The sequence below is a fragment of the Tupaia chinensis genome, unplaced genomic scaffold (assembly GCF_000334495.1).
Source record: "Tupaia chinensis unplaced genomic scaffold, TupChi_1.0 Scaffold000357_1, whole genome shotgun sequence".
Taxonomy (NCBI): Eukaryota; Metazoa; Chordata; class Mammalia; order Scandentia; family Tupaiidae; genus Tupaia; species Tupaia belangeri.
Genome location: NW_006159853.1, coordinates 962157 through 972494, shown reverse-complemented (window position 1 = coordinate 972494; position 10338 = coordinate 962157). Strand labels below are relative to the sequence as shown.

General features: G+C 37.6%; 1 pseudogene; it reads left to right on the top strand.

The window, feature by feature from the left end:
• Positions 1 to 7878: 7878 nt before the first annotated feature.
• LOC102471428 (fatty acid-binding protein 5 pseudogene) lies at positions 7879 to 8284 on the top strand (annotated as a pseudogene).
• Positions 8285 to 10338: the final 2054 nt, after the last annotated feature.

Below are 10338 nucleotides of genomic sequence, written 5' to 3'. Positions count from 1 at the left end.
AAGAGGAGAGGCATCCAATATATGTTCTCTAGGCCTTTTAGAAAACAAGAAGTGGCTCCTTTGTCAACATACATGCAAATCTACAAGAAAGGTGATATTGTAGACATCAAGGGGGTGAGTACTATTTGAAAAGGAATGCCCCACAAATGTTGTCATGACAAAACTGAGTCTACAATGTTACCCAGCATACTCTTGGCATTGTCATAAACAAACAAGTTAAGAGCAAGATTCTTGTCAAGAGAATTAATGTGTGTATTGAGCATATTAATCATTCTAAGAGCAGAGAGAACTTTCTAAAACTTGTGATGGAAAATGACCAGAAAAAGAAGGAAGCGAAAGAGAAAGGTACCTGGGTTCAACTCAAGTGCCCGCCTGCTCCATTCAAAGAAATACACTTGTGAGAACCAATGGAAAGGAACCTGAGCTTCTAGAACCTTTTCCCTATGAATTCATGGCATGACGGGTGTTAAAAATAAACTAAACTATGGTTTATAAAAAAAATTAAAGATAATGAAAACTGTAAGTCATAGAAATAGAATGCAACTTTTTTATTAACCTCTAACCATATTACAAGGTATTTTGTATTTATAAAACAGATAATATGGGGAACCAGTAGTTAGTGTAATGGCTATGTCACTGAGCTCCCATGTGGTTGACCGCATTTCAAGTCCCGGACCCAGTGGCTTAGGCTTAAACTCACCCTGGGCGCATGTGCGTGTGTGCCCAAGATCCTGAGAGGAGAATGGAAGAGAAGGGGATTGTGGTACGGCCAACCCCCTGGGGAGAGATTTCTCACTTTCTGTCTCTCTGTCTCGCTCTGTCTTTCTAACAAGCGTACACACCCTATAGCAAAAACCTCTCAAAAAAAAAAAAAAAGAAAAAGAAAAAAAGAGAAACAGATAATACAGTATATAACACTTAGAGACTATGTAGTATGTAGCATCACATTCACATATAAAGTAAATGTTCCATATCTTGATTTGGGTGGTAATTTTACTAATATAAAAACTATATGTATATTTTAAACACTGTGCATTTAAAATTTGTATTTTATGTATCTAGAATTCATAGAATAATCCTTCAGTTTAAAGAATACATATAGAAAAAAACTAGTGGACTCTGACTTCAACACTTACAGTCTTTGATTTTTTTTAATTTACATTTAATCACATGTCTTTATAGCATACAATAGTTCTTTTTCCAGCACAAATGCCATGCATGTCAGTCAAGACAGATATTACTATATACATTATCATCAGCCAATAGCTTCTTACGTTTTGTCAATTAGGCATACTTTTACTTTTTTTTTCCTTCCTCTTCCCCTTCCATACTATTTTTCTGCACACTTTATTGAATCACAAAATATCTTAAGCTAGAAAATATGGACAAAGGTATAATATAGTGACAAGTGCACTGTAATTTTCTTCCGAAACATTTTTTTCTCTCTCCATTTCCCCTTTTACTAAAGAGGTATTACAAAAAATAAACAAGCAAACAAACAAAAACAAACTTAGGTTAATCTCAATTTGGTCTGTTATTTGCACAAAACCCCACAAGAATTCAATTTCTGATGCAAGGCAGCAGATACTATTGTGTTATTGAACTTATGCAAATAATCATTCTGACAAAATAAGAATGCTCACAAATATTTTTCAATTGCATAAGGGTCAGGAAGGAAGAAATGTTTCTGTTTCAATTAAAAATTTTTATTTTACAAATTACTGAACCTATCAACCACTAAAAAGAAAATAAAAATCCTTAAATCTGGAAGACAAAACGTAGAAGAAAATCAATAATGTTTTAGACAAAAGTCATAGAATTCTATTTCAACAATTCAGTCTCACATAACCTCTCTTTTGTCAAATTTGCAGTGTTACTCTGGTCTGATTTTTCCATTAAAATCCTGGAAGTTAGCATTCAACATTATTATTATTTCTGACTTGTCCCTACCATTAAGTTAACTTTTTTCTTGTTTACTTTTTTGTTCTGTTATTTATGTCTGTCTGTCTTTAGTTTTCCTGGTATAGTGCTAGCACTTCCTTCAGAGCTTCTCAAAGAGCTGATAGGTTTTGGTAAATTCTTTCCAGTTTTGTCTATCAGAAAATCTTTTTCTCTTTTCTTTCCATATGAAGGATAATCTTACTAGGCATAGTATTCTTGGTTGAAATTGTTTTCCACTCACCACTCTGAATATATTTTCCCATTCTTTCCTTGCTTGCATTGTTTCTTATGAGAGGTCCACTGTTAGCCTGATGGGATGTCTTTATAGGTAACTTGAGATTTCTCTCTTGCCAATTTTAGTATCTAGTCACTGTCTGTGGTTTTGGTCAATTTGATTGTGATGTGCCTTGGAGAAGGTACTTTTGGGTTGATTCTATTAGGGATCCTTTTTATTTCTTGGGTTTGGATCTTTGAATGCCTCTCTAGGTTTGGAAAGTTTTCTTCCAGGATTTCATAAAATAGATTACCAATGCCTTTAGTTTCTTCACCTTCTAGGATACCAATTATCTGGATGTTTGGGCGTCTAATGATATCTAGTAATATTCATATATTATTCTTATCTGGGGGGATTATTTTCTCGGTATTTTTTGGTGAATTTTTCTAGGTCAGAGGTTCTGTCTTCTACATCTGAGATTCTATCTTCCATGTGATCTAAGCTACTTTTAATACTTTCAAGGGAGATTTTGATTTCCTATCTTCTAGATGTTATCTATAATAGTTCCATTTGATTGTCTTTTATGGTGTGTATTTCCTCTTTCAGAATGTGCAAGAACTTCCTCACATCCTGGAATTTATTTCTTTTAAACTGATCCTGGAATTCATCGTCTCTATTCTCTTTCATCTCTGTCATATTTGTCACTATGAATATTCTAAATTTTTATCTGACATTTCCATGAATTCCATTGCACTGTCTGTGGATGATGAAGGGCTCTTCTCTTCCCTTGGGGAGAGATTTTTCTTTCTTTCCCATATTTTTTGCACCCCATGTTGTGATTTCTAGTCACTTGATGGATTAATGTTACTTCCCACTTTCTTGGAGTTAATTCTGAGTGTTAGAGGTGTGTAGGAGGAGATGGACTGCAATATTTATGCAGTTCTGTTTTCCTGATCCTCACTAAGCAACCTGTACTTTTGTCAATGGAACATAATATAACAAAGGTCTCACATTTTCTAGGGAATATATGCACCTGAGCTTAGCTATGGGTTTCAACAAAGAATTCAGAGTGTGGGAAGAGATGAGCTGTGCACACTTCACCTCCATATTTCTCACTGCTGCTCTATTTGCAGTCTCTTTTCTCTGAATTTTAGTCATTTCCTGGTATATTCACACTTGGCTAATTTATTGGAGATTTCTGCTACTGTAAACTCATATACTTCACTTTACTGTGAGGTACTTCTATGCCTATTTCTCCTTTACTACTGTGTTTTGTAATGTGGTATCCACAGAAAGAAATTTGATCTCAAATTATTGAAGATGAGTTTCTCCTATTCTGTAGCAATTCAGTGGGGGTTGAGATTTTCTATGACCATAAAAGTATTCAGATGTTTTACTACTGGGAACATAGAACTGTCTAGACACTCAATATGTGAAGTTGAGGTATGAGAAAGTCAGGTAAATAAAAAAAAGAAAGAGGGGGAAAGAAAAAAAGGCAAAAGAAAAAAGGCAAAACAAAACAAAAACAATAAAAAAGGATTTTTTTTAAACAAGCCACACAAAAACAAAAACAAAATCAAAAACAAAAAAAAAACGGGGGTATACAAGTGTACTTCAACAGGGACAGGACTGGGCCTACCTCAGATGCACATGAACTCTGAAATTAGCAAGAGAAAGGAGAAGTCAGAGACAAGAGACAGTACTTACAGATTTTGAAAACAAAACAAAACAAAACAAAACATATATATGCAGAAAATTTTGAGAGAAAGGGAGAGGGAGAGAAAGCGAGATAGAAAAGAGAAAGAGAAACCCCCTACCTAGCTTCACTGGGTGATGGGCTGGAAGTAGAAGTTTGGGGCAGAGCCTTTCTGGTTAAAGGGTCAGGACAGGGTCCACCTCAGTCACACATAGATTATGTAATTAGCAAGAGAAAGAAGGGGTCAGAGAAAAGAGACAGCACTTACAGATTTTGAAAACACACACACACATATATATAAATGTGGCAAGAGAGAGAGACAGAGACAGAAAGAAGACAAAGACCTCCTACATTGCTTTGCTAGTTGTTGGGCCAGAAGAAGTTTGGGGCAGAGGCTTTCTTGTTAAAGATATGTTATTACTGGGCCTAACTCAGATGAACATACATTCTGAAATTAGCAAGAGAGAGGTCAGAGACAAGAGACAGTACTTAAACATATGGAAAAATTTTTTTTTTTTTGAGAGGTTTTTTCGCTATAGGGCGCGTGCGCTCGCCAGACAGACAGAGAGAGACATAGAGACAGAAAGCGAGAAATCACCCCCCAGGGGGGATGGTCACGCCGCAATCCCTTCTCCTCCATTCTCCTCTCGGGATCTTGGGCACGTACGCACACGTGCCCGGCGTGAGTTTTAAGCCACGGGGTCCGGGACGCGAACCGCGGTCGACTACGTGGGAGTCCAGCGACATAGCCATTACGCTAACTGCTGGTTCCCAACATATGGAAAAATTTTGAGAGAAAGAGACAGAGAAAGAAAGACAACAGAGATGTGTTCAGCCAGAAGGAGCAGTTTGGAGCAGAGGCTTTCCTGTTAAAGGAGCAGGACAAGGCCCACCTCAGATGCACATGGATTCTGAAATTAACAAGAGAAAGGAATGGTCAGAGACAAGAGACAGTACTTACACATTTGGAAAACACACACACACACACACACACACACACATAATAATTTTGAGAGAAAGGGTGTGGGAAAGAGAGACAGAAAAAATGAAGACAGAGACCCCATACTTTGCTTCACTAGGTATTGGGCCAGAGGAGAAGTTAGGGGGAGAGGCTTTCTGGTTAAAGGGGCAGGACTGGGCTCACCTCAGATGTACAAGGATTCTGAAATTAACAAGAGAAAGGCGAAGTCAGAGACAAGAGACAGTATCTATAGTTTTTTTTTTTCTTTTTTAAAAAAATATGTGTATGGGACTAGCAGCTAGCGTAATGGCTATGCCACTCTGGACTCCCATAGAGTTGACCGTGGTTCTAGTCCCGGACCCAGTGGCTTAAACTCAAGATGGGCGTGTGTGTGTGTGCCCAAGATCCTGAGAGAAGAATGAAGGAGAAGGGATTGCAGCATGGCCATCCTCCCTGGGGGGTGATTTCTCGCTTTCTATCTCTCTCTGTCTTTCTGGTGAGCGCATGTGCCCTATAGCAAAAGATAAAACCCTCTCCAAAAAATATATTAAATAGTTGCAAATTACTATATACTAGGATGCAGAGAACACTCTATTGTATATCTAAAAAGCACAAATGACCACATTGAGAAAAGCCTAGGAAAGTAAATAAAGTTTAAACACTGAAACATCAGAAAAAGAAAGGAAAAGTGGAAGTATAGCATCCAGGAAATAAAGGAATACTGGATTATTAGTGTTAGGGATTTAGATGGGGCTGGTCATTGGTTTTAAGGTAGTAGCCATGGGAGGTCAGGTGGTCCCAGATATCATGACCGGTGATTAAAACTTCTCTGAGGCCCAGTTGCCTTTGTAGCATCCTTTCATCTTCTATTCTGCTCAATTCAATCTTATCACAACTAAACCCGAAAATTAGGTGGATGCGATTTCCAGATCAGACACCCACCAAGGATCAGTTTGCAGATTTGTGGCAACACTTACCTGTTGCCCCAAGAGGTTTCCCAGGGCATGAAAGGAAGACCTTAATCCATATTTTCACTAATCAAGCCCAGTCATGTGACTCTGAGAGACTGGAAAGGTGGTAATATAGAGATATAGACCTTTAATCTGCCATAGGATGGTGGTTTGTGACATTGATTTTGTTTCTTTCCCTCTGGCCACATTATATTGATAATATCACACTAACCCCTGAGCATCTTTTTCTACTATGTACTACCCTGACCACCATGATTGAACATTTCCTGTCACAAAGATACGTAGTGAACCCAAACAAGGTGCAGGGACCAAGCACTGGTGTAAAGTTCCTGGAAATTATCTGGTCAGGTAGAAATCAGTGCATAAAGTAATAATATAATATACCCTCTACCCATAATGGTGAGGAAAGTACAGGCTTTTGTGGAACTATTGGGGTACAAGAGAGCCCTTATATTATAACCTCTATATCAGCTGATTAAAGAGGAAACAGTCAAGGGACTAGCAAGTTGCATAGTGGTTAAGATGTTGGATTTCCACATGGTAGAACATTGTTTGAGTCCTGAACCCAGCAGCATGAAACTCATACTGGGTATGTGAGCGAGCATGCCCAAAATTCCAAGAGGAGAATGGAGAAGGGATTACAGCATGGCCATCTCCCTTGAGGGGGTGATTTCTCACTTTCTGTCTCTCTATCTCTGTCTCTCTGGTGAACACATGCACCCTATAGCAAAAATCTCTCATAAAAAGGAAACAAAGAAAAAAGGAACTGTCAAAATTATCTCTTTTATCTATTTGGAATTATACAAGCACTTATTGTTAACTACAGTTATTCTACTGTGCTATAGCTCACTATAACTTATTTCAGAAGATTTTAAATGTTTCCAACACAAAGTAATGATAAATGTTTGAGATAATGGATATACTAATTAATACAATTTTGTTATTACATGTTGTATTCATGTACTGAAAAATCACATTGTATTCTATACAATATATACAATTATTATGTGTCAATTAAAAACATTAAATATTAAATAAAACTTTAGAAGAGGGAGTAGTCTGGAATTGAACTCAGAGATAATAATGGGCTTTTGAAAAGGCAAACACTCTTGTAGAATGGGATAAATTTGTAGAGATGGCCAGTGTGGAGTTGAAGTAGATGTATTTATCACTGAAGATGGAATGGAAGGGGCATTATGGCAGCAACAAGGTAAGACCCATGTTCCATCAGGATTTTGGTGTAGCTCTAGTGAAGAGCTGAACGTAGCTGGTTAAGGACAAAACAACTGCTGTTTTCAGTTTATACTGCTCTTATCAAAACCAAATCCTGGGACCATCAGATGGAAAAGTGGTTACATCACTGAACTCCCACATGGTCTACAGTAATTCAAGTTCTGGACCTGGTAGCTTGAAAAATCATGCTGGGCATGTGTGCATGCGTGTCCAAGATCCCAGGAGGAGAATGGAAGAGAAGTGATTGTGGCATGGCCATCCCCCCCTGAGGAGTGAATTCTCACTTTCTCATGTGTCTATTTCTCTCTCTCTCTGGCAATGCACACAGGCCCTAAGGAAAAACATCTCATAAAAAAATACTTAACCAAAGATAATTTAATCACAGTTAGCACTATTTACCATCAAGAAGTGAGTGGGAAGTATATTCTCAAGATGGTATTCTGCCACCACTCAGACAAAGTGTCACGCATATCTCCAACAGTGCAGCTCACTATCTACAAGCCCATTGTCAGAGGAAATGTAGATGTTACTGGGGCCTGTGGCCTCCCAAGACCAGAACCTATGTCCTCCACCCCAAAGTCCTGAGGACGTACCACCAAAAAAGAGAGGACCCCATCTCGATAGTCATATACAGATTAGTCCAGGAAAGGTGATATTTAATCATGAATGGACATAGCATTTCATCTTGAGGTAGATACAATTTGAGTTGAGTTGAGGTAACACCAAAGCAGTCAATAGGTAGAGTTGTGGGCTATATAGAAGTACTCATATATGAATGTTTAATACTATGCACTGAGACTGTGACCTCCTCACCCAGGTCCCTGCCCTGTTTGTTGTGCTTGCCCGTCTGCCCATGCCCACCATGGCTGACGATCAGCAGCTGCAAGGGAGATGGCTCCTGGTGGAAAGCAAAGGCTTTGATGAATACATGAAGGAACTAGGTGTGGGAATAGCTCTGTGAAAAATGAGTGCAATTGCCAAACCAGATTGTATTATCCCTTGTGATGGGAATAAACTCACTGTAAAAACTGAAAGCACTTTAAAACAACAGTTTTCTTGTACCCTGGGAGAAAAGTTTGAAGAAACTACAGCCGACGGCAGAAAAACTCAGACTGTCTGTGACTTTAAGGATGGTGCGTTGGTTCAACATCAAGAATGGGATGGGACAGAAAGTGCAATTAACAAGAAAATTGCAAGATGGAAAATTAGTGGTGGACTGTATCATGAATAATGTCACCTGTACTAAAGTCTATAAAAAAGTAGAATAAAAATTCCATCACGACTTCAGACAAGAATTAGCTGCGAGAATGAACAAGCTCAGTTCAATGAGCAAATCTCCATACTACTTTTTTTTCATTACTGTGTTTGATTTCCTTTATCGCAAACATTTTACATGCAACTATTTCCAAGTGTTGATTTAATTCGGATCATTCTTTTGGTTAGTAAATAAAATTGTGTTAATAAAAAAAATACTCTGCACTGAAAATTGGACCATTGTGAAAGACTTGACTCTTTTGGTGAGGCAAGGAAAGATGAGAAATAATAGGAAAGCCCATTTGGGGGGGCAGAAAATGTGATAGGACATATGGGGCAGGCTACAAGAACCCTAGCTTATTTGCAAGTGTACTTTACATCAGCCCATGCCCTGTGCTATCACTGGGCAATCAGGAATAACTTCTCACTAAATATGTGCTATGGCTCTCAAGACAGAAGACATTGCACTGTTAATTTTTTTAATGCTAAATAGTTTATTTTTCAAGTTATCACAGCAAATAGAATCTTTGTAAAACAATTTCTTCAATGTTTTATTAGCTAAATATTCTTGGACATTTTTAGTGTTTTGTAGCCATTTTCTGGTTGATTCTGCTGATACAGGTTTTGTTGATCATAGCTTTTCACCAAAATACTCCAAGATACTAGGTTAACTAGCATAGGTGAATCACCTTTAATGGTTCTGGCAACTAGAATATAGCAGATGTAATTTGTCAACTCTGATTGGATGTATTCTTAATTTGAAAGTAAAAACCACATGGAAATCCCTGTCCTGTTCAATAATGCATTATTAGACACAATACAGACTGTCACCAGGAGGATTTTGTTCTGCTTTCTCTTTAACAAGTAATGTTGAAAAAACAGCTGCAATATTCTAAACATTTTTTTGAGTATCTTAACTTTTATTTCATTTAAAAAATAATTTTTTATTTTTTTCATTTCATTTTCTTTTATACATTTAGTCACATTATTATTTGTCTTACAAAGTGGATATTTCAACAGGTGAACATTTCTCTCTAGCACAGTTGATAAAACTACAAAATATCTTCAATAGATAATACCACATCTCTTTGTGCCATTAATACTTTGCCTCACTATCCCTCCCCCAAATGTCCTTCCTCAGATCCTCCTCTTTAACACACACTATATCTGGTATTTACATCTATATATTGTGTTTCTATATGCTTTAGTCAATTAGTTTCAATCATAGAGTGCAGACACTCAATATATATTAAGTGGGGACATACGATGCCTCTCCTTCATAGCCTGGCTTGCTTCACTCAACAGTAAGTCTTCCATATTCATTCACTTCCTGTCAAAAGCCAGGTTTTTTTATGGCTGAATAGTATTCCATTGAGTATATGTGCCACAGTTTTTCTATCCATTCATCTATTCATGGACACTTGGGTTGGTCCCATGTTTTTACAATTGTGAATAGTGCTGCAATAAACATCGATATGCAAGCACTTTTCCAATGAAGTATTCTTCTGTTCTTTGGGTAGATACCAAGGAGTGGGATTTCTGAATCATATGGTAGTTCTATTTGTAGATTTTTGAGGAATCTCCAAATTGTTCTCCACAGTGGTTGGACCAATTTACATTCCCACCAGCAGTGTAAGAGAGTTCCCCTATCACCACACTCCCCGCCCCCCCAGCACTTATCTTTTTTTTTTTTAACCTTAGTCATTCTGACTGGGGTTAGGTGGTATCTCGTTTTGATCTGCATTTATCTTACAATAAGGGATGCTGAGCATTTTTTCATATGCTTTTTAGCTATTTGTATGTCATCTTTAGAGAGTGGTTTTTTCAACTCATTCATCCATCTTTTCATAGTATTGAGTGTTTTTTTCCGGAACAGCTGTTTGAATTCCTTGTGAATTCTGGTCAGTCTCATATCTGGTGCATAGTTTACAAAAATACTTTCCCGTTCTGAGGGCTGTCTATTCACACTAAGTACTGTGACTTTTGCGGAAACTTCTTAGTCTGATGTAATCCCACTTGCCTATTTTGGGGATTATCCACTGTGTGTTGGAGTCTTATTTAAGAAGTC